Source organism: Sorex fumeus, unplaced genomic scaffold, assembly GCF_029834395.1.
Source record: "Sorex fumeus unplaced genomic scaffold, SorFum_2.1 ptg000051l, whole genome shotgun sequence".
NCBI lineage: Eukaryota > Metazoa > Chordata > Mammalia > Eulipotyphla > Soricidae > Sorex > Sorex fumeus.
Genome location: NW_026606108.1, coordinates 10,647,500 through 10,669,095, shown reverse-complemented (window position 1 = coordinate 10,669,095; position 21,596 = coordinate 10,647,500). Strand labels below are relative to the sequence as shown.

Below are 21,596 nucleotides of genomic sequence, written 5' to 3'. Positions count from 1 at the left end.
GGATGCTCAGAGGTTGGGTTGCAGTCATCAGTCAGCTTGAGTCACTTTCGTCCTCTAAATTAATCCTCATCACAAAGCTGGGGAGATAACAGAATGGCACTTCTGGTTAAGGATTTTTGTGCGGGAGTGGTACTACAGCAGGTAGGGTGCTTGCTTTGTACTCAGCTGACTGGGTTAGACCTCCTCCTTCCCTCCACCCCAAACCAGCACCCTCCCCCCCAAAAAAAAACCCAAAAGCATTCTATGTTCTGAAAGGCAACAGATTCAGAGAACTGCTTTTCAGTAGGAAGCTAGTTGGGTGGGAGAGGGGACAGATAGGGGGAGGATAGGGCGAGGGGGACTCTGGGGTAAGTGGAGGGTTTGGTGCAGGGATGTTTTATTCATCGAAGCTCATCATTAGCAGTTTTGGAAATCACTGTACCTAAACGCAAAAAAGCCACAACTTCCCCACTGTCCACCCCTCCCCCTACCTCCAAAAAAAAAAAAAAGAAAAGAGAGAGAAAGAAAGCAAGCTACCCTCCGGCTCCTGGGGCTCCGAGAGATAGTGTCCTCAGCACCCAAGATCGGGAGCAGCCCCTGAGTACCCCGGGGGGGTCGGGGGGGGGGCTGTGGACCAAAACCTAAAATCAGAGGCACGCAAGCGAAAAAAGAATTCTAGTGTCCAGTTTTAGCTCCCCTCGCCCCTCATCCCCTTCCACTGCAGAGCAGAAACTTGGAGTAGGAGTTACTCGCTGTAAATCCAGAACTTCCTAGTGTAGACCACAGCTAGAAAGAACCGCGGAGGTCTGCGCCCTCGGTTGCAGCGAAGGTGCCCAGGGCGCCGGGCGAGAAGCGGGCGGAGCCGAGGCCCCATCCCTGCGGGGGCAGCCGGGGCGGAGCCCGCGGGCCGGGCACGGGAGGCGGGTTCGGGGCGGCTCTTGGGAGCTGCGGCGCGCGGTGGCCGCCCCGGGTCGTGCTCACACGGGCAGCCGGAGCGGAGCCCGGAGCGCCTGAGCCTGGGTGAGTGGGGCGGCGCGGGCCAGGGCGGGGGGCTGCCCCTTCGCCCGTGCCCCGAACTCTTTCCTTGGAGTCCACCCCTCCCACTCCCCTTCTCCCGCTCCCCTCTCTCCAGAACTCTCGCATTCCCTTGTCTTCTTTCAGCCCTAAAGTCCCGGCCCTCCCGGGATCCTTGGGCACCCAGGGGGACCCCGGCCCTGCAGTTCCTGCCGTTTTGGGGAACGGTCCTGCCCCCCGGGAGCCGCGCCTGGACCCTGCTGTGGGCTGGCCCGAACCCTGTGTTCCGAACCTTGGCGCTACTCAGCAGCTGGGCGTCTGGGCCGCATCTTTCCCCCCATTTCCAAAGCACACAGTTGTAGAACACCCGAGGCCTTGCAGTCAGGGCTGGCGGGGACCCCTGCTCTGTCTCTAGCCTTTTTACCCTCCCGTCTCTGAGCCTTCGAGCTCGTGAAATGGGGAAAATGTTTTTGTGTACATAAATCAGACGAGAAGGGTGGGGGGAGTATAAAATATCTTGGGCAGAAGTCTACCCTCTACCAAGTGGCCTCTTTCTTCTATCTCTTCACAGAGGACTTTGTTGTCCCCCACCCCCTCCAGCCCAGCTATTTATTGAGGATAGGGATGGTCTCTATACCTGAGAAAACTACGTTTGGCACAGGGCCTGGCAAATTGGTGCTCACCTTATGTTTACTGAGTGAAAGATTGGGAGATGGAGGCGGTGTAAACCTGCCTAGCGCTCAGAGGTGGTTCTTTTGATCTTGTGGCCAGGCAGTTCTACTGGATTCCTTCCTGTCTATCCTTCTGAGGGCACTTGGGTCGCTGCCTAAGACCCCTCTTAGTTCTAGGGTGTCAGTCACACAAGGAGTCAGATATTCCCTGGACCTTGGCTGTGCTCTGGGCAACCTGTGCTAAATGGTCCTGGGGTGAGTACGTTGGGGTGGGGTGGCAGGGGGAAGAATAGTTCTTGGAAGTCAGGAGAGCTTGGAGTTACCTCCATCAGGCATTTCCCTCTGGACTGCCCCTCCCCATCTGTAAAATAAGAAACTGGGTGTGGAACATTTGGGGGCCGGGGGTTGAGTGAGCTTGTTAGCATGTGGGCCTGTCCTCTGAGGTCACAGAGGCACTTCAGGTATTCTTTGGGACCTCTGTCTAACAACTGTAAAAACAAGGAGAGTTTCTTCTCCTTTCTGGCAGGGACCTCCTGTTTCCTGTGGCCTGGGGTTATGACCATGCCAGTGACTCTAAATCTTACAAAGATAAGCCGACTGCTGTCAGAAATGAGGACTCTGTTGACTCCATTGCATTGATGGCCTATAGATTTCTCCTCTGCTGCACAGCCTGAAAACTGGGGCAGTGGTGAGGTGTTTGAGACAGAGTAACGAGTCACACATTGGTGGACCCAGAGCCAACAAAGAGACATCACAGATGCAGATGCTTTCCCAGATATATTCTGATTCTTCTTTACATGTTTCTGTTTCTTCTCCATGAATTGAAGTATAAAAAGGAAATATCTCCAAGGAGTAACTCCAAAAAAAAAAAAACTCCAAGAGAGTCTATTTTAATTGGCCTTATACTGTTGACATTGACCGTACTATCAAAATGATACATGAATCCTAAAGCCCCCACCCTGACTGGCCAGGTCAGCTGAATTCTATAAAAAACATCATAATTGGCATTTATGGAGTACTGAATGTGAGATATTATTCTTTTTCCCCCTTTTTTTTCCAGTCACATCCTGGTGATGCACAGGGGTTACTCCTGACTCATGAACTCAGCAATTACTCCTGGCAGTGCTTGGGGCACCATATGGTATGCTGGGAATCAAACCCAGATCATCTGCGTGTAAGGCAAACGCCCTACCGGTTGTGCTGTCTCTCCAGCCTGAGATACTATTCTTTTAAAAAGTGGTTGAAGTGAAATTTGCATTGTACATTCTATTGATTTTAGTTTTGCATTATTAAAAGTCTTATCCATATACATCGTTTCATAGTTAGAGTTTACCTCAAGAAGTTCACCACAATTCATCATATTATTGATTTTTTAAAATTCCAATTTATCTCCCTCTTCCCCTTTCCTTTTGGTAACCATTATTTTGACTTTCTAGTCTAACATTTATTTCTGTTCTGTTTGGTACATTTATTTGTTTTCTCTCTTTACCACATGTGAGTGACATTGGATAGTGTCATTTGCCTTAGTATGCTCAATACCGTCTAAATTTATCCATGGAACCAGATTTTAATCTAACGATTTTACATATATTAAGTCATTTAGTCTTCACCAGGGCTGGAGCGATAGCACAGCGGTAGGGCGTTTGCCTTGCACGCAGCCAACATGGCCGACCCGAGTTCGATTCCTCCGCCCCTCTTGGAGAGCCCGGCAAGCCACCGAGAGTATCTCGCCCGCCCGGCAGAGCCTGGCAAGCTCCCCGTGACGTATTCGATATGCCAGACACAGTAACAACAAAGTCTCCAATGGAGACGTTACTGGGCCCGCTCGAGCAAATCGATGATCAACGGGAGGGCCTTTACTTTTTTTTACTTTTTTATTCTTCACCACACTCCCCTGAGCCACACTCATTTTATAGATCAAGAAACTGAGGTCCAGTTAGAGTGAGTAATTCACCTATGATCACAAACAATGTGAATAGCAGAAAATCAGTTTGAAGCCAGAAAGTCTATATACAGGGTCTGTGTTTTAAACTTCATTGGGTTGTAAGCGATCTGTATTCAAATCTTGTCTCTGAAACTTATTTGAGAATAACATCAGGGACTGTGAGTGAGAATTTCACAGCCACCGGACTAAAGGTATTACTGGGGACTCTAGTACCCTTCCAATTTGCTAGGATTATGGCAGATGAACTTCAAGAAAAAAAGGTGTATATCCAAGAGTAAAGTCTAACAGATTGGAAGAGGAACAGCTCTGAATTTTACTTGACTGGCATATTAAAAGCAACCACACTCAATGACTAAATTGCATACATTCAGTTGCTTATTGTGTATAGCTTCTATTTGATTGATTTGTACTCTGGTTAACTATGTAGGCATGTGAACTGTTGGTGAACCACTGCATAGGATCAAGACAGTGAACTGGAAAAGGGAGGAGACAAAAATGATGCAACTGGGTTCCTTTAATTCCCAATTAGTGATGACACACAGGTCTGGCATACATCTTACTGTTCTTACCCCTTTTCTCATAGGTAATCAGGACTTTGTTCCTAACCTCTACCAGACTGGTTCAGAATCCTTCTTTGTGGTCTGAGTGTTCCGATTTTTTTTTTACCCTTCCAAGATCAGAGATCAAACCCAGAGTTTCACATAGGCAGTGCAAGTGTTCAACCCATGAGCCTGTCTCTAACTCTTGGAATCCTTCTTAGTGAGGTGTTTTGGATGGGCTTTGCCAGTTCATTGTGAAGCTTTTATTGAGCTCTCTCAGGTTTCCCACTTAATTCCTCTGTGGTATGGTAAAGTAATGAATAGTAGAGCAGGCAATCCATCTTCTCTTCCTCTAACTGTTTCCGGTTTTTTCTTTAATGACTTTCAGCTCAGAATCCATCCTGGAACTGAGGCAGGATGCCAGGAGAGCAGAGCAATATGTGTGAGAGACCACATCACCCAGCCTTTTTCAACTTAGTGGTAGGAGATACGGGTCCATTTTGAGATGGTCTTATTTAGGATCACAGAATATTCGTTTTCTAATGATATAGTACATTATCACAAATTTACTGGCTGAAAATCCCCCCAGATTTATTACATCACCTTCTGTAAGTCAGAAGTCCATTATGAGTCTTTTAAAATATTTTAATGATTTTATTATCCTATGATTTTTTAAAAACTTTTTTATTGAATCAGTGTGATACAGACCCTTGCAAAGCTGTTCATGATTGGATTTCAGTCATACAGTATTCCAACACCCATCCCTGCACCAGTGTACATTTCCCAGCACCAGTGTCCCCAGGTTACCTCTAATCACCCCCAACCCCCATTATGAGTCTTTCTAGAATAAAATTAAGACACCTCTAGGCTATTGGAGTGTTTAGGAGTGAGGACTCCAATAGCTTTATTTGAAATATTGCCTAACTTTAGTTCAAATGATTCACTAGTTGTAGGACCATGATCTTGTTTTCTTCAGTTGAAACAGGCAAGTCAGCATCCCTGACTGCCGTTATCCTGGACTCCTGGTCCCCCTCCTCCATCCTCAGAGACAATAAATACTTGACTCATCAACAGTGAGTCAAGTATTTCTCAAGTCAGACTTCCTTGACTCTTCAGCCATTTTCTTTACTGTTTCAGGACTTAGGTGATTAGACTGGGTCCACCTGGCTAATCTAGAATACTCCTCTTAGCTCAAAGTCCTGAACTTTCACTGCCAAGTTACTTTCACCTCTGTTCTTAAAGAATCTCCATTGGAGTCCTATTTTATTTTTCATATTCATGTTTTCAGAAACTAGACAATGACATTTTTGAGAGGTGATTCATTATTCTACCTCTACAGTGTGGCCCACTTTTGTCCTCTTTTTTTTTTTTTGCTCTTTGTATCACACCCAGCAATGCACAGGGGTTACTCCTGGCTCTGCACTCAGGAATTACTACTGGCGGTGCTCAGGGGACCATATGGGATGCTGGGAATTGAACCCGGGTTGACCGCGTGCAAGGCAAATGCCCTGCCTGCTGTGCTATCGCTCCAGCCCCCACTTTGGGAGAGTGAGTTGTTTTGACAACACAGGGACACAGGATCTTAGCATCTCTTTAGAACTCTTTGCAGCTCTTTCACCAAGTACCCTGGTTACCCACTCTATGTAGAGTCTCCTTCATGGGGCCAGCTCACAGCTGGCACATAGTCACTACAGATTACAGTGATGGGTAGTAGAGACTTCCATAGGATGCCTTGAAATTGGCTGTGTTTTTCCTCAACAGCTCTCTGTTAGTTTCTGAGACTTTGTGACTGACTAGCTTGGATGGTATGTGCAGTTTTGAACAATCTTGGCTACTTTCTGAGCTCTTTGAAGTATCCTGGTATTTTCCTATTTTCCACTCACAGAGGAGCAGGAAGAAACTTAGGCAGGGTGCGTGTCCTTTGACTTTATGAGTTTTTGAGGAAATAAGACAAATAGAGTGACATGAAAATAGACTAGTTTACTCCTCAGGGACCTTAAGTCATTGAAGACAGGCATCCAGTCTTTGAATTGTATCGCATTTTAAATAATTTAAAATTATTATTTTAAATAATTGTGTGTTCCTGCTATTCCTTCTCTGGTCCCTTTTGGGTGGTGGTGGTGGTGGGGAACAAAGGTTCCTGATAATATGAACACTTTGATGGCTTGCTAAAAGTTTAAGGTTAAGTATTACATTGAATTATTTCTAAAATTAGATGTGAGCCTGGACTAGTTTTCTCTTCACACTGGACTTGGCATGGGAAATCGCCTCCTTTTATCTGTCTTGCTGCGTTCATCCGAGGACAGAGAGAGAAAGGCCGTACCCTAGCTGCTTATCTTAATGTCCAGATCCTGAGCACAGGAAATCTAAGCTCACCAGCCTAAATGGTTTATCTAGAAGAAGCCTTAGAGGATTTTATTCTGAAAGATCAGTCCTTCACTGCTTGGTGTATACATGGTGGAATGGAGAAGCAAGATAAATTCTGAGAGAGTTCAGAAAGTACTAAATTAGAAAATGTCAGCGTAGAGACACAATTTTAACTTTTAAGGCAATTGGAGCTTCTAGAGTGGTGAGAATATATCTTCCCTCCCTCCCTACTTCTTCCATCCCTCCCTCCCTCCCTCCCTCCTTCCCTCCCTTCCTTCTGTCCATACTTGGTTGTGCTAAGGAATCACTCCTGGGAACGGGGTACCACCATATGTGGTGCTGGAGATTGAACCCAGGTCATCCATGAGCAGTCATGCGCCATACCCACTATACTATCAATCCAACCTAGGATCCTTTCTAAATATTCACCATCTAAATCTGAGGAGTCAAGTTCAAATCTAAAGTTTTCCAGTCTGTCGCATTCATTCCTTCATTGGTCTTGCACTTATTGGACACCTGATATGTGCCAGGGCCTATGATAGATAATGAGGGTGTGGCAGCAGTCAAGAATTGAGGCTTTGCTCTCTTTATGCTTTCAAAGCAGGAGAAGGTGGCCAAATTAACAGAAAAATATGCAAGAAAATTTTATTTGTATTAAATTTTTTAAAATAGGGCCCCTACTCAGTGGTGCTTGTGGTAGGGTTGGGTTCAAATTCTCAGTATAGACCTGATGTTTTAGTACTCAGACCTGGGGGCACTCAGCACCACCAAAGCCAAACCCAGGTTTCTTGAGATACCCAAGATAGAATCTTGGGCCTTGCACATTCTAGGTATGTGTTCATCTGAGTCACAAACCTACTCATTAGTCTAATTTTATTTAAAGTTTTTTTTTATGGAAATGGCATTGTATAACATCTAATTCATGCTGTGTATTATAAATCACTGTCCTCCCATTGTTCATCAATTTGCTCAAGAGGGCCCAGTAACGTCTTCATTGTGAGACTTGTTGTTACTGTGTTTGGCATATTGAATACATCACGGGTAGCTCGCCAGGCTTTGCCCTGCTGGCAAGATACTCTCGGTAGCTTGCTGGGCTCTCCAAGAGGGGTAGAGGAATCGAACCCGGGTCGGCTGCACGCCAGGCAAACACCCTACAGCTGTGTTATCGCTCCCTCTGTATTATAAATCAACGTGTATATTCTACTTAAGTTTACCTGTAAAATTCCAATTATATTATTATTCATTATATAGTTGATCCTTTTTATCCTATTTAATCACCTTTAGTTCTTCCTTTCTAGTTAAGCAAGATGAGTTCATTTGATAATTAATCTATGAATAAAACAAAACAAGGTATAAGATAGAGGATGACTGTTGGATGTGAGTGATGATTTAACAGAAGGAATCTGGAAAGTCTTTCTTTGAGACTGTGGGCAGTGAGACACTGAATTTTTTAAAAAGGAAGATCTGATAAGAAGAGCACTCTAAGAGAGAGCTACTAAAGATTTTGAAGTGGAATCATCACCTGGGAAGAACAGGCTACTAGACAGCTAGTGGGGGCCCCGTCTTGGTGTTGAGTTGCCTCCTCTGTCTAACTTGTTTGTGCCACTCTCTGATAATCTCACCAATTCTTTCTAAGAGAGGTCCTGGAAGCTGGGCATTGCTGCTAACCCCCACTCCTAGTGTAATGCCCATCATCTTCGTTGTGTGAATCCTACTATCCTACAGTTGGCTATAGCTGCCCCCTGTTGTCTGGAGGAAATGAAAACAGCGTCTTCTTGATGTGCTTAGAGACCTGGCAAGGCTAGGCTGAGACCACTCCTGCAGCAATAGGACTCCTGTCTTTTTTTTTTTTCTTTTTTGGGTCGCACCCAATGATGCTCAGGGTTTCCTCCTGGCTCTGCACTGAGGAACTACTCCTGGTGGTGCTCCGGGGACCATGTGGGATACTAGGGATTGAACCCGGGTCGGCCGCGTGCAAGACAAACACCCTTCCTGCTGTGCCATCACTCCAGGACTCCTGTCTTTACATGCTTTTTCTCCCACTTTGGAATTATAAAGCTAGTATGCCAGCAGGAAGTAATTATTTTTTATTGCCTTCTTCCTTGGTTAACTACTTGGCTGTAAAACCAGTTGCATGACCTTTGGCAGTTTCTCAAAAGTTAACTTTTAGCTGTGGTTCACATGGAAGGATGTGTGTTTCTAGTGTAAGGTCAAAACAGGAACAGGCTATCAAAAGGCTATGAAAAGAAAAGAAAAGAAAAGAAAAGAAAAGAAAAGAAAAGAAAAGAAAAGAAAAGAAAAGAAAAGAAGCTATCATATAGTTTCTAGGTCAGACTCAGAGAGCAGTCTTGGTGTCCTCCAAAAAGGAGGGGGCCTTGAGTTCTTTTTCTTTGGCATCTGTGTTCGCTACTTTACGTTAAGTTTTAATCAGCCCTGCCCTGTAGTAGGCATCAGTAAGTGCTTTATATGCTAATTTATGTTTGTCCAAATTTCCTGGCACTTCAATAAAGTAGTTTCTACTATTATATTATTTCTACTTGTATTTGTTTTTGAACCATACTTAACAGTGCTTTGGAGTTATTTCTGCAGTGTTCAGGGGTGCGGGGCATGCAGTGTTGGAGATTGAACTTGAGATTCCCATATGCAAATAGTGTGCTTCAGCCCATTAAGCTATATTCCCACCCCCATATTATTCTGTTTGACAAAGGAAACGAAGCAATTGAACTTCTTTTTTTTTCTTTTTGGGTCACACCCAGCGATGCTTCGGGGTTACTCGTGGCTCTGCACTCAGGAATTACTCCTGGCAGTGCTCGGGGGACCATATGGGATGCTGGGAATCAAAGCCAGGTCGGCTGCATGCAAGGCAAATGCCCTACCTGCTGTGCTATCACTCCAGCCCCAAAGCAATTAAACTTCTTGACAAAGCACAAGGACAGCATCTGCTCCCAACACACGCTGTATCTCACATCTCCAGGTTTTGCTGATAGTATTTATTCCTTTTATCCTCTTATCCTTTTAAACGTGTGTGTGTGTGTGTGTGTGTGTGTGTGTGTGTGTGTGTGTGGTGGGGCGGGCACTAAACCTGGCATCGTTCCTTAATTTTGAAAACTTTTTTTTTTAATTTTCAGAGACCTATCAAAGACTTTTATTTTATTTTAAAAAAATTCCTATTTCCTTGAGACAAAAACAAAAAATGAGGATTAATATTTGAGCATTTATTGTCTTCCTGGACACTATACGCATAGTCTCACTTTAATGTTTTGAAGGAAAAGAAAGAAATTATATACCATACGTTGGGATATGCCTATATTGCCTCACTTTGATCTTTTGGTATCCTTATTTTATACTAGGGCCCACACTGACTGTGCTCAGGTACTGTTCCTGGCTCTGTGCTTGGTGAACGCGTGGCGTTAAAGATCGAACCCAGGCCTGTGCATGCAAAACATGTGCTCAGTCTCTGCAGCTATCTTGCTAACTCTCATTTTCCTATTTCAGAGATGAGTAGATTTTGAATAAGTTGTCCAAAGTTATACCTTTAATAAGAGTAAAAAGCAGAATTTATTTCAAGCTCTTCTTTCTTCTTTCCTCGTTAGTAGTGGGAGGGGAGGTGGATCAAAGGATTGGAGCACTTTTCATGAGGAGTTAATCCCCACATGCCCACTTCCCACCCCAGCACTGTTTGGTACAGCAGTTAGGTCCTACATTTGCTGCACTAGCACCAAAAGTGGCCTGTGGGATCCAAATCACCAGGAAAACCTTTACCCATTGCATATTGTTTATATATTCAGTACACAATTCTTTGCCTTGTATTGGAATTAGAGGTGGTAATTAGTATCTTTTTTTTACCCCCATAAGAGAGTGAGCTTTTAAGTGTACTTCCTGTCTCTATTTCTACTCCAGGATCCCAGTGCTAATCATAGTGTCATAAATATTTATTGAATTAGACTGAATTGCTATTCTGCCAGTTTCACTTTTGGTACTTGGACTGGAGGAATATGTAAGATTAATCATGAATCCTGCTGATTGAGTAAAGAATTATTAATATAGATTAATCATCTGTCATCTTTGGTAAAATAAAGGCATGGTTCAAGTCAGGGTGTGAACAAACTCTAGTTGGAGGAGGGGAGCTTATTTTCTCATGTTCGTGAGTTCTTCCTCTCAGGAATTATTAATCCTATAATTCCTAATTATTAATGCGGAATCTCTGTAGAGAGTTTTCTGTGAGTCAGAATGCTGCTAAGTACTGCTTATCTCGTGGAATTAGCCTAATACTATGAGGCAGAAAATTATTCTTTTCATTTGGGGTATGGGCTCCCTAGCAGTATTTGGGGGCCCAGGACAACTCCTGGTGATATTTGAGTTGGTAGTGGAGGCCTGATAGTTTAGTGCTCAGGCCTGTTGGAGCTGGGAACCACCAGGACCCACTTCAGTAGTGCTCAGAGGCCACCAGGGCAAAGTCTAAAGATACTTGAAGGGTCATATGGTGCCAGGATCAAATGTGAGACAAGGCATGCACAATGTTCTTTTATTTTTCTTTTCTTTTTTTTTTTTTTTAATGTAGGAGTATTGCTAATTATTCGGCCATTGATTAGCTGAGCACAATGTTCTTTTGAGGTGCCTCTGTCCTTCCTTCCCTCCTCCCTTTCTTCCATTCCTCTCTCCCTCCCTCCCTCCCTCCCTCCCTCCTTCCTTCCTTCCTTCCTTCCTTCCTTCCTTCCTTCCTTCTTTCCTCCCTTCCTCCCTTCCTTTTTCCTTCTCTCTTTTCCCTTCCCTCACTTCCTTCTTGGTCCAAAATCAGTGATGCTTGTGAGCTACTCCTGGTTTATTGCTCAAGGATTGCTCCTGAATTCTTTCATATTTGTTTTTTGCTCTTAAATGGAAGCATAAAATTGTTTATTTTAAATTTTATTTTTATAAGGTAAAGGCCCTCCCGTTGATCGTCGATTTGCTCGAGCGGGCCCAGTAACGTCTCCATTGGAGACTTTGTTGTTACTGTGTCTGGCATATCGAATACGTCATGGGAAGCTTGCCAGGCTCTGCCGTGCGGGCGAGATACTCTCGGTAGCTTGCCGGGCTCTCCGAGAGGGGCGGAGGAATCGAACTTGGGTCGGCCATGTTGGCCGCTTGTAAGGCAAACGCCCTACCCGCTGTGCTATTTATTACATTCAATATTTCAATACCAATCCCATCACCATTACACCTTCCTACCACCATTATTTTGAATTTTCCCACCACCACTCAAGCCTGTTTCAAAGGCAGATGCTAAATAATTTATTTTGTATTGCTTGTTACAAATAATCCACTGAGAATGATCCAAAAAGATTTCCTTAGAGGACAGTGTGTGAAACTTGTTGTATCTTACCTTGGGGACATTGAACCCTGTATAAGAGATCACTAACATGTTATTACAGGTTGAGCCTGTGATACACACACACACACACACACACACACACACACACATATTAAGATCAGTTGCCTTCTACTTTACACCCCATCAAATGTGGTGTGCTACTCTTGATATATATCAGTGGCATGAAGTATGAGATGTTGCTTCAGGAATTCTAAAATTTTAAATAGGGTGCTAGAATTGGAGTTAAATTTTTAACTGGATGGTGATTTTGTAGTCCGGAGGCATTTCTGCAGTGTGTTGCTCTCTTCTGAGATTTATTTGTAAGTCTCCAGATCATGACCGTTAATGTGCTTATATAGTGCCCTTACTATTCTAAATATCTCATATAAGTTGAACTTTACAATATTTATCTTTTTGTGGTCAACTAGTTTCACCTTGCATGATGTCATCAGGGCTCAGTGTGTTGTGGTGATATGCAAATTTTTATTCTATTTAATGCTGAATCATACATATATTTTTAAACGTGTATATCACGTTTTGTTAATCCTTTTATCCACGGGTGGACTATTGAGTGACTTTTACACTTAAACTATTTTGAATAATGCTGCCATGAACATAGAGGTGTACAAATCTTTCCCAGACTCTGCTTTCAACTCTTTTTAAAAAAGTATTCAGAACTTCATTAATTTTCTTCATTCTTCTTGTAGTAGTACTTGAGATGAATGGGATTGCACACATATTTGGTTGTGGTGCTCAAATATTTTTATTATTATATTAAGCATGTTATTATTATTATTATTATTATTATTATTATTATTATTTTGATTTTGGGACCTGGCAGTAGTCTGTGCTCAGAGATCACTCCTGGGGGGACTCAGGGAATATTATGGATTTGAACCCAGATTGGCTACTTGCAAGGCAAGTGCCCCCTACCCCCTGTACTATCACGCTGGCTTCTATAATTTATTTTATTAAAAGCCCATGATTCACAAAGTTATTTATGATTAGTTTCAGGCATGCAATGTTCCAACATCAATTCCATCACCAGTATCAACTTTCTCTATCAGTGTCCTCAATTTCCCTATCACCCTGTCTGTCTCTATGACAAGAACACTTTTATTTGTTTTTTATTTGTTAATTTTTTAAACTTTATTTTATTCATTTATTTTTGGCTTTTGGTCACACTGACAGTGCTCAGGACTTACTCCTGGCTCCGGACTCAGGGATCACTCCTGGCAGTCTTGGGAGACCATATGGGGTTCCAGGCATTAAACCTGGGTTGGCTTCTATCAGGCAAGAACTCTACCTCTCTTAGGTCTACACTCCTCCCCCCACCCCCAATCTTAGCCTCTGTGGTGTGCAGTACAGCTACTGGTATGGTTTATGGTGTTATTTACAACAAAATCTTTCTCTACACCCTCCCCTAGAGTGACCACCTTCCTCCTCCATTGCTTCTGTTCTCCACTTCCTGTTCTATCCCCACTTACCTCCCTTGTGGTCTGCATCCCACTAAAGGCCAATTTCAGTTTTTGCTGCCTTTGGGCAATTGATATTCCTGTACTGTGTTTTTGTTATGTCCCTCAGATGAAAGAGATTGATCTGTGTATGTCTCTCTCTTTCTGATGAGCTTATCAAAACATGTTGCATACTTTCATCTTTTCTTTAAGTAGTATTCCATTTTTGTATGTGCCCATATGTTCTGGGGATTGAACCTAGGGCCTCACATATGAAAGATCAAGTGGTCTCTTATTGACCCATATTTCCGTCCCTATATTTTGTATATTTTATGTTTTTGCACACAATCTATTAGTGTTTGTTAGTTTGGGTTATTATTTTTGTGTTCTCTATTTGACCTACATGTTCTATGATTTCTGCCCTTTCTTTTCTTGTTTTCTTCTGGAAGTTTTATGTGCTCTTAGACTTTTTTTTTCAGGTTTAACAAGTTTATTGGTGAGGGAAGAGAGGTAAAGAGAGAGGGAAGGTAAAATACTTGCTCAAGAGAGGACTTGGTCTTCTCCAGAGGGGAGATCCCAAAGTACACATCCCTTGGACTCCTTACCCTCTCTTGGACTACTTATGCTTATTTACTTACTTTTTATTTACTTATTTTAAAAATTAATTTTGTTAGTGCCTAGACCACACTGAGCAGTGCTCAGGGTTCACTGTTAACAATGCTTGGGGGACCATATGTGAAGTTGGGGATTGAATCAGGGTAAGCTGCACATAAGGCAAGTACCTTACCCCTTCCACCATCTCTCTGACCCCTTGAACTACTTTTTTGACCTTTCCCAGACAATGTAAAAAAATAAAAAAATAAAATCAGAACACTGTATTTCTATTTATTCTCTGAATTATTTACTATTTTATTGAACAATTTAATTGCATATTTTGGTATTAAAGTATCTATATTTTTGAAAAAATTTTGGGACTCACTTGGCAATTCTTGGGTCAACTCCTGGGGTGGTGCTTGGGGATTTTTCTTGCAGTGCTTGGGTTAACCATGTGGTGTTAAAGATAGAATCTTGACCTTCCAGATGCAAAGCATGCACTTTCTGTCTCTCTCAGCTCTGTTGAAAAAGTCTTATTTCATCTTAATTCTTTGCAGTGAATTTTGTCGATCTCTTAAAAGATGCAGGTTTTCTGTTTTCTGAATTTCATTATCTTTGTTGAGTTAGCTGTCTGTCTAATAGGTTCTCTTTCTTAATATATATATATATGTATATACATATATATTCTTTTATTTTTGGTTTCAGCAGATTTCCTGTAAAAACCAAACTGTGGTTACCTAACATTTTGTTTATCCTGCTGAAGTTTCATAAGGCTTCCTTAGTTTGTGAACTAATGTCTTTTATCAGCTTTGACAAATTTCGTTATTGCTAATTATAATATTGTTCCCATGCAGCTCCCTTCTTTTTCTTCTTAGGACTTCAATTACATAGACTTGATCTTGTTATTATTCATTGTTTTTTCTGTGCCTTCCAATAGGTTTTCCTCTTTTTTCCATCCTGTTATTTTTCTCAGTTTCATTCTTGGTCTGTCTCACAGCTTGCAAATTCTTTTCAGTTCTCTTAATCACTATGAAACCTGTCAATTAAACCATGTTTTTTTTTTTTTTTCTTTTTGGGTCACACTCAGTGATGCACAAGGATTACTCCTGGCTCATGCACTCAGGAATTACTCCTGGCGGTGCTTGGGGATGCTGGGAATTAAACCTTGGTCGGCTGTGTGCAAATCAGACGCCCTACCCACGGTGCTATGACTCCAGCCCCCAAACCATGATTTTTATTACTATATGTTTAAATTTTAGAATTTCTATTTGAGTCTTTAAAAATATGTTGTATTCCCTCTTATAGTTTTCACATCTCTGTTAAACTTCTCTTCACCTTGGATTTTTCTTTCCCCCCTAGACATAGTCAGCAGGGTGATTTGAAGTGTCTGTCTTGGGGCTGGAGAGATGGTAGAATGGATAAGGTGCATGTGACTGACTCAGGTTTGCTCCCAGAACCTGGCACCCCATATGGTCCCTTGAGCCCCATCAGAGTGATCCCTGAGTGCAGAGCCAGGAGTGAACCCTGAGCACAACTTGGAGTGGCCCCCAACCACCCTCCACCTCCAAAAGCCCCTAACAACCCAAAACACAAATAAAAAATATGCCTACCTGAAAACTACAATATGTGAGGTCCGTATAGATAATTTTCTATTGTTCATTATTTCTTGTGGTTCTGTTCCTGTTCTCTTGTCTTTACTCATTCCTGCTTGTTTTATGTATTGGACTTTAGATTTGAAAAAGCAAAAACAAATCCCAAAACGCACTGCAATTTTATTTCTTTCAGAGAAGACAGAGATTTGCTATTGTTAGGCACTTGGAGGTATTGATGATCTGAAACTAGCTGCTGTCTTTGGGATTGTACTTTTAGGTCACTCTTTGAAGTCCTGCCTCAGAATGACCCAATCATCGCTATCTCAGACATCAGCTTTTGCTCCCTCATTCACCAGAGTCTATCTTGGGACTAAGACTCAAAGCTTAGTCTCCTTCTTTATCTAATGAAAATACTGCCTCAGGTGTCAGGCTAACTTCATTGGATTTTTCTCTTCTTTCAAATTTTAGTCTGGTAACTTTTTTTTAACTGGTTTCTAAATTTTTAGTGCTTAATGGCATTTAGTGAAACCATGCATTTTTTTTACAAGCAGTTTGAACATTTTATTAGTGCCAAGAGTGTTTAATTCCAATATAAATTAAATAGCTTGACATTTTTGAAAATAAAAATATTTTATTTTATTTATTTATTTTTAAAATTTATTAATTTATTGAATCAGTGTGGGAAAAGTTACAAAACTTTCAGGTTTAAGTCTCGGTCATGCAATCATCACACACATGTCCCTTCACCAGTACTTATTTTTCACCAAGAAGAACCCCAATATACCTCCCTCCCAACCCTCCCAATGCCTGTGAGGCAGATGAAATCTGGTTAATACTTTATTTACTTTGATTAGATTCATTGTTTCGACAAAAGATGCATTATTATTATGTAGAGTTTACACCCCCAAATCAGACCTGTTGAAAAGACATTCTGAAACAGTTTGTTTCTATAGCTGGTTACAAGAATCAAATGATGAGCGTGATTTTGGATTTCTTGATATTTTACTTATTAAGCCTGGAAGTATTTCTGTCGAGAGTCAGATAATTATGAGACTGGTTTCTGTGGCTCTAAAGCCATGGCCGTGCCGGAGAGCCGCTTATGGGGGGCAACTCGTGACCTCAGTAGGGTGTGAAGGATGAGCCCGGAACACCCCCCTTCCCATGAGGTTTCAGTCGCCCCCGTCACGACCAGCTCATACCTGGCTTTCCAAAAAGCTCCGAGGCGGCCACCATCTTGCTGTCCAGAGGGGAAAAGGTAGACGGGAGCAACATCCTTTTCCCTCCAGGCAGGCATGTTGGCATGGATTAACGCATAGTCCATTCACTTTACTGCCGCAAGCTGCCGGGTTCTGCATTAAGTCCTTGTGCTTCTGGAGCCATGGCCATGCTGGAGAGCGGCTCATGGGGGGCAACTCGTGACCTCGGTAGGGCATGGAGACCATGCATTTTTAAGAAAAAAATTGTTAGTCATGATTTACAAAGTTACTGATAGTTGCATTTTAGGCATAGAATAATTCAACAACAGTCCCTCCACCAGTGTCAACTTTCCCCCACCAGTGTTCCCAGATTCCCTCCCCATCCCAACCCCCACTCCCCTCTGTCTCTCAATTTAACAGGCACATTACTAAGTGTCAGTGGTTGCCACTTAGATCTCATGTTTCCAGTTCTGTTGAATCTGTGTTTTGTGTATATGGATATACTCTCACTCGTATCACTGGTATAATTGAAGCCCAGATGCCTGTTAACATGTTATTTCTTATTTTCTTCTTCCCCCTTGATTTGTTTCCTTCTCTGTTTGTCTCCTCTCTGAACACCGGGGTCAGGGATGATCTGAGCATCCCTCATTTAATACAGTACATTCAATCAGTATTCTATATTTCACATATAAGTGAGATCACCCTGTTTTTGTGTTGCTTCTTCTGACATACTTCACTCAATGTGATATCTTCCAGTTCCAACCATGTTGCAGCAAATTGCATGATTTCATCATTCCTTGAAGCTGCATAGTATTTCATTGTATATATTACAGTATCTTCATAATCTGTTCATCTGCTGCTGGACACCTAAGTTGATTCCATATCTTAGCTGTTGTACAGAGTGCAGTAATGAATAATGCCATGCTTATGTCCTTTTGAGAGAGTGTTTTTATGACCGGGGGCGGGGTAGATGCCCCAAAGTGGAATTGTTGTGAAAATGGTAGTTCAATTCTAAGTTTATTGAGAACTTTACATACTGTGGAAACACAGGGGTTGTATCAGACAACATTCCCCCCAGCAGTGGATGGGAGTTGCTTTTTCACTACATCCTTGCCAAAACATATTGTTCCTACTGTTTTTGATATCTGCCATTCTTACTGGTGTGGGGGATAGTGTCTCACTGTCTTGATTTTGATTTCTCTAGTGAAAAGTGATATTGAACATTTTTTTCATGTGTCTACCGGCCTTCCACTTGTCTTTCTCTGAGAAGTGTCTATTCATTTCCTCTCTTCATTTGTTGATAGGGATTTTGAATTTGTTTCGTTGATCTTTGTGAGTATTTTACACATTATGAATATCAAACCTTTATCTCATGTCACTGTCACTATCACTATCCTTCCGTTGTTCATCGATTTTCTTGAGCGGGCCCAGTAACGTCTCCATTGTGAGACTTTGTTGTTACTGTGTTTGGCATATCGAATACGTCATGGGTAGCTTGCCAGACTTTGCTGTGCGGGCGAGATACTCTCAGTAGCTTGCCGGGCTCTCTGAGAGGGGTGGAGTTTTGAATGAAAATATATTTCCCATTCAGTTAGCTGTTTTTCAGTTTTATTTTTCATAATTTTATTTATTTATTTATTTTTTCTTCTTGTATTTATTTATTGAATCACTGTGGGAAAAGTTACAAAGCTTTCAGGTTTAGGTCTCGGTCATGCAGTGATCAAACACCTTTCCCTTCACCAGTACTATTTTTCACCACCATTACATTTAGTTAGGTTAATGGATCCCAATTAGTCATTTGTAGATTATGTATGCGTGTGAGTGAGTGTGTGTGTGTGTGTGTGTGTGTGTGTGTGTGTGTGTATGTGTTGGGGGGCGTCATACCCAAGTGATGCTTGGTTGTTTCTTCCAAAGGTGCCAAAGTTGGAACCTGGGGCTCCTGAATGCTAAGCATTTGCTCTATTTCTTTGCACTCTCTCTGAGGCCCCATTGCTTTTTGTTTATGCCTGGCACTGCTTGGGGGTCACCCAGGTGATACCTGGCAGGGCTTAGGGAGTAAGTGATGCTGGGGATTGAAGTCAGGGGCTCATACTTGTTATACATTACTCTACCACTTGAGCCATTTCTCCACCTCATTTGGACAATTATAATTTTATCACTGTGGTCTAAACAGGAGCTGTTATTGTGCCCAGTTCCCAGGGCTAACATAGGACCTGGACGGCATCAGAAACTACGGGTAACAATGACTGCTGATTAGTTCAGAATAGTGTTCATTTAGTTTGTTGGACAGACTTCCGTAGCACAAATGTCAAAGTTCCTTATTCATAAGTAAGGTAAATAGCAGATGAAGTATGCCACTTTAAAAATCATAGCAGTTTTAGACCTGATGACTATTTTATTTTCCATGGCCACATTAAAAACAAACACTGATATGGTTACATTTGTGATGAGTGGTTTGAATCATATTCTAATGTGACCCCTTAGTCAGAAATACCAAGTAGCACAGCTTCAAAACAAGGGATAAACAAATTGATGGGTTATTGCTTTAAGTTTAAAGAAGCAGAGTTCTGTGGCTTCATGGGAGCTGGGACACCCAGATGCCAAACAAAGGTCAAATAAGAGGCAGGAGGAAGAGACAGGCGGTGGCAGCGTTCAGTCCCGCTTTCCATCACGCAAAATTTCCCCATATGCTGTTAAAGAGGATGAATATATGGGTTGTGTAGTTCTCAGTTAGGGAGCATGTCTTTCTTTGACAGTGGCTAGAAGTGGAAGTGGAAGTGATGGGCCTCTTCTCTCCCCTGCCCCAACCACCTGGGGACCAGTCCCTTGAAGGATGCCTGATAGAGAAACGAGAAGGTGCTCCTTCTGTCTTCTGCTGCCTAGACACACAGATTCATTTTCCTATGCTGGAGTAGAAGTTCTGCATGGCCCCTGCTGCTGATCAGGGTATTGAGAAGCCCCAGGGACTTCGGGGAAACTGATCGGCCAAATGCTAAGCAGGAGCACCAGAAAGCTAACTGGGGAACGTGATTTTCTGATCTTTCAGTTAAAGAAAAGGCCAAACTTCACAAACATGTACATTTTATGTGTTATGGTTCAGTATTACTTTTAGTTTGTATTGTATTGTGAAAGAAGTGAGCACTGTAAGCTCTAGAGCCTCTAAGAAAATAGAAAAAAAATTCTTTTAAAGTAGAGTTTAGGTAACATGGTTAGAGAAGTGGTAATGTTTATGGAATTTATGTACAAAGTTTCTTCATTTCACCACTACCAAAGAGGCCAATAACATCTGCCAGTGTTCCTTTTTTTTTAATTAGTGAAATACCAAGAGGTACAGTTATAGACTTAAAAAATTTTGTGCTTGGGTTTCAGTTATACAATGGTCAAGTACCCATCCCTCCACCAGTGCCCATCCTCCACCCCTACAGGTCCCAGCATCCCTCCCACCCCCTCGTCTCCCCATCCCACCCTGCCTCTGTGGCAGGGCACTGCCAGTGTTCTTATGTTATTTCTAGTCACCTCTTTATTTTCCATTCACCCTTTACCCACTACTTGGTAATCTGAGTTTTGTGATTCAAGGGCAAGGGTTTATCACTGTTTGATATTATTTCCTTGTTTTGCCTGTAGACCACACACGAGTGAGAGCAAATGGTATTTGTCTTTCCTCTGACTTTCTTTAATTGATGATATTTCCCAGTTCCATTCATGTTGCAGCAAGCTGCATGATTTCATATTATAGTTGAATTATGTACCTATATGTCTATATATTATATATATGTATATATACCAGTGGTCTTCAACTGCCAGTCCACAGATATAGAAAGGTTGAGAATTAATGGTCTACTTCTGTGATTATAAGTGCCAGTTTTACGACAGCATGCAGAGGTCCTGCTGATACAACATCTCTATTCATTCATCTGTCACTGGACATGGGTTGGTTCCCTATTCTGGTTATTTTACTAAATACTGCAGTGAGCGAGAGTGTATATATATATTACTGAGAATTAATGTTTTTGTATTTTGGGGATAGATGCCAAATAGTAGGATTGGTGGGTCAGATGGGAATTTTATTCTCTCTCCTCTCCCCTCCCCCCTCTTTTAGACCACACCCAGCAATGTTCAGGACTTACTCCTGGTTCTTTGCTCAGTTTTACACTGGCAGTGCTAGTGTGAAACAGTAATATCCATACTGTTTTGCTGAGGTTGAACAAAATGACATTCACACAAACTGATAAGGCTTCATTTTTCACCACATCCCCATCAAAACTGGTTGTTTCTAGTCCTCTTGATATACGCTATTCTCACTGGTGTGAAATAATGTCTCATTGTTTTGGTTTGCATTATAATGATGAACACTTTTTTTAAATGTCCATTTTAATTCTGTATGTCCACTTTATGGAAGTGTCTGTTCATATTCTCTCTTTAATTTTGATGGGATTATTGTTTTTGTTGTTATTGAGCTTTTTTTTTTGTAGGAGTACTGCTATTTATTCAGTCACTGATTAGCTGATTGAGTTGTGCATGAACTCCACCTTACTTTTTTTTTTCATTTTTTATAATTTTATTTATGGAATCACCGTGAGAGCAGTTACAAAGCTTTTGGGTCTAAGGCTCGGTCATACAATGAAACACCCATACCTTCACCAGTGCCCACTCTCCACCACCAAAAACTCTAGTACACCCCCATCCCACACCCTCCCCCCACCTGTGGGGCAGATGATTTCCACATTACTCTCTCTCTACTTTGATCACATTCAATATTTCAACACCAGACCCACCATTATTATTTGAGATTTTACTCCAACACTCAGATATGCTGAAAAGGCAACAATAGACAATTTGTGTTCTATTGCTGGTTATGAATAACATATGATGTCGCGTGGCTGAAGTAGGGCCAT

The 21,596-nt window shown here is 42.1% G+C and overlaps 1 protein-coding gene across 1 annotated transcript in view; it reads left to right on the top strand.

Annotated features, from left to right (window-relative positions):
• Positions 1-974: 974 nt before the first annotated feature.
• Positions 975-21,596, top strand: part of SMIM3 (small integral membrane protein 3) — a 32,995-nt gene continuing 12,373 nt past the window's right edge. The window contains exon 1 of the mRNA XM_056124754.1: positions 975-999. The gene's annotated coding sequence lies outside the window, so the exon portion shown is untranslated. The remainder of the gene's footprint in view (positions 1,000-21,596) is intronic.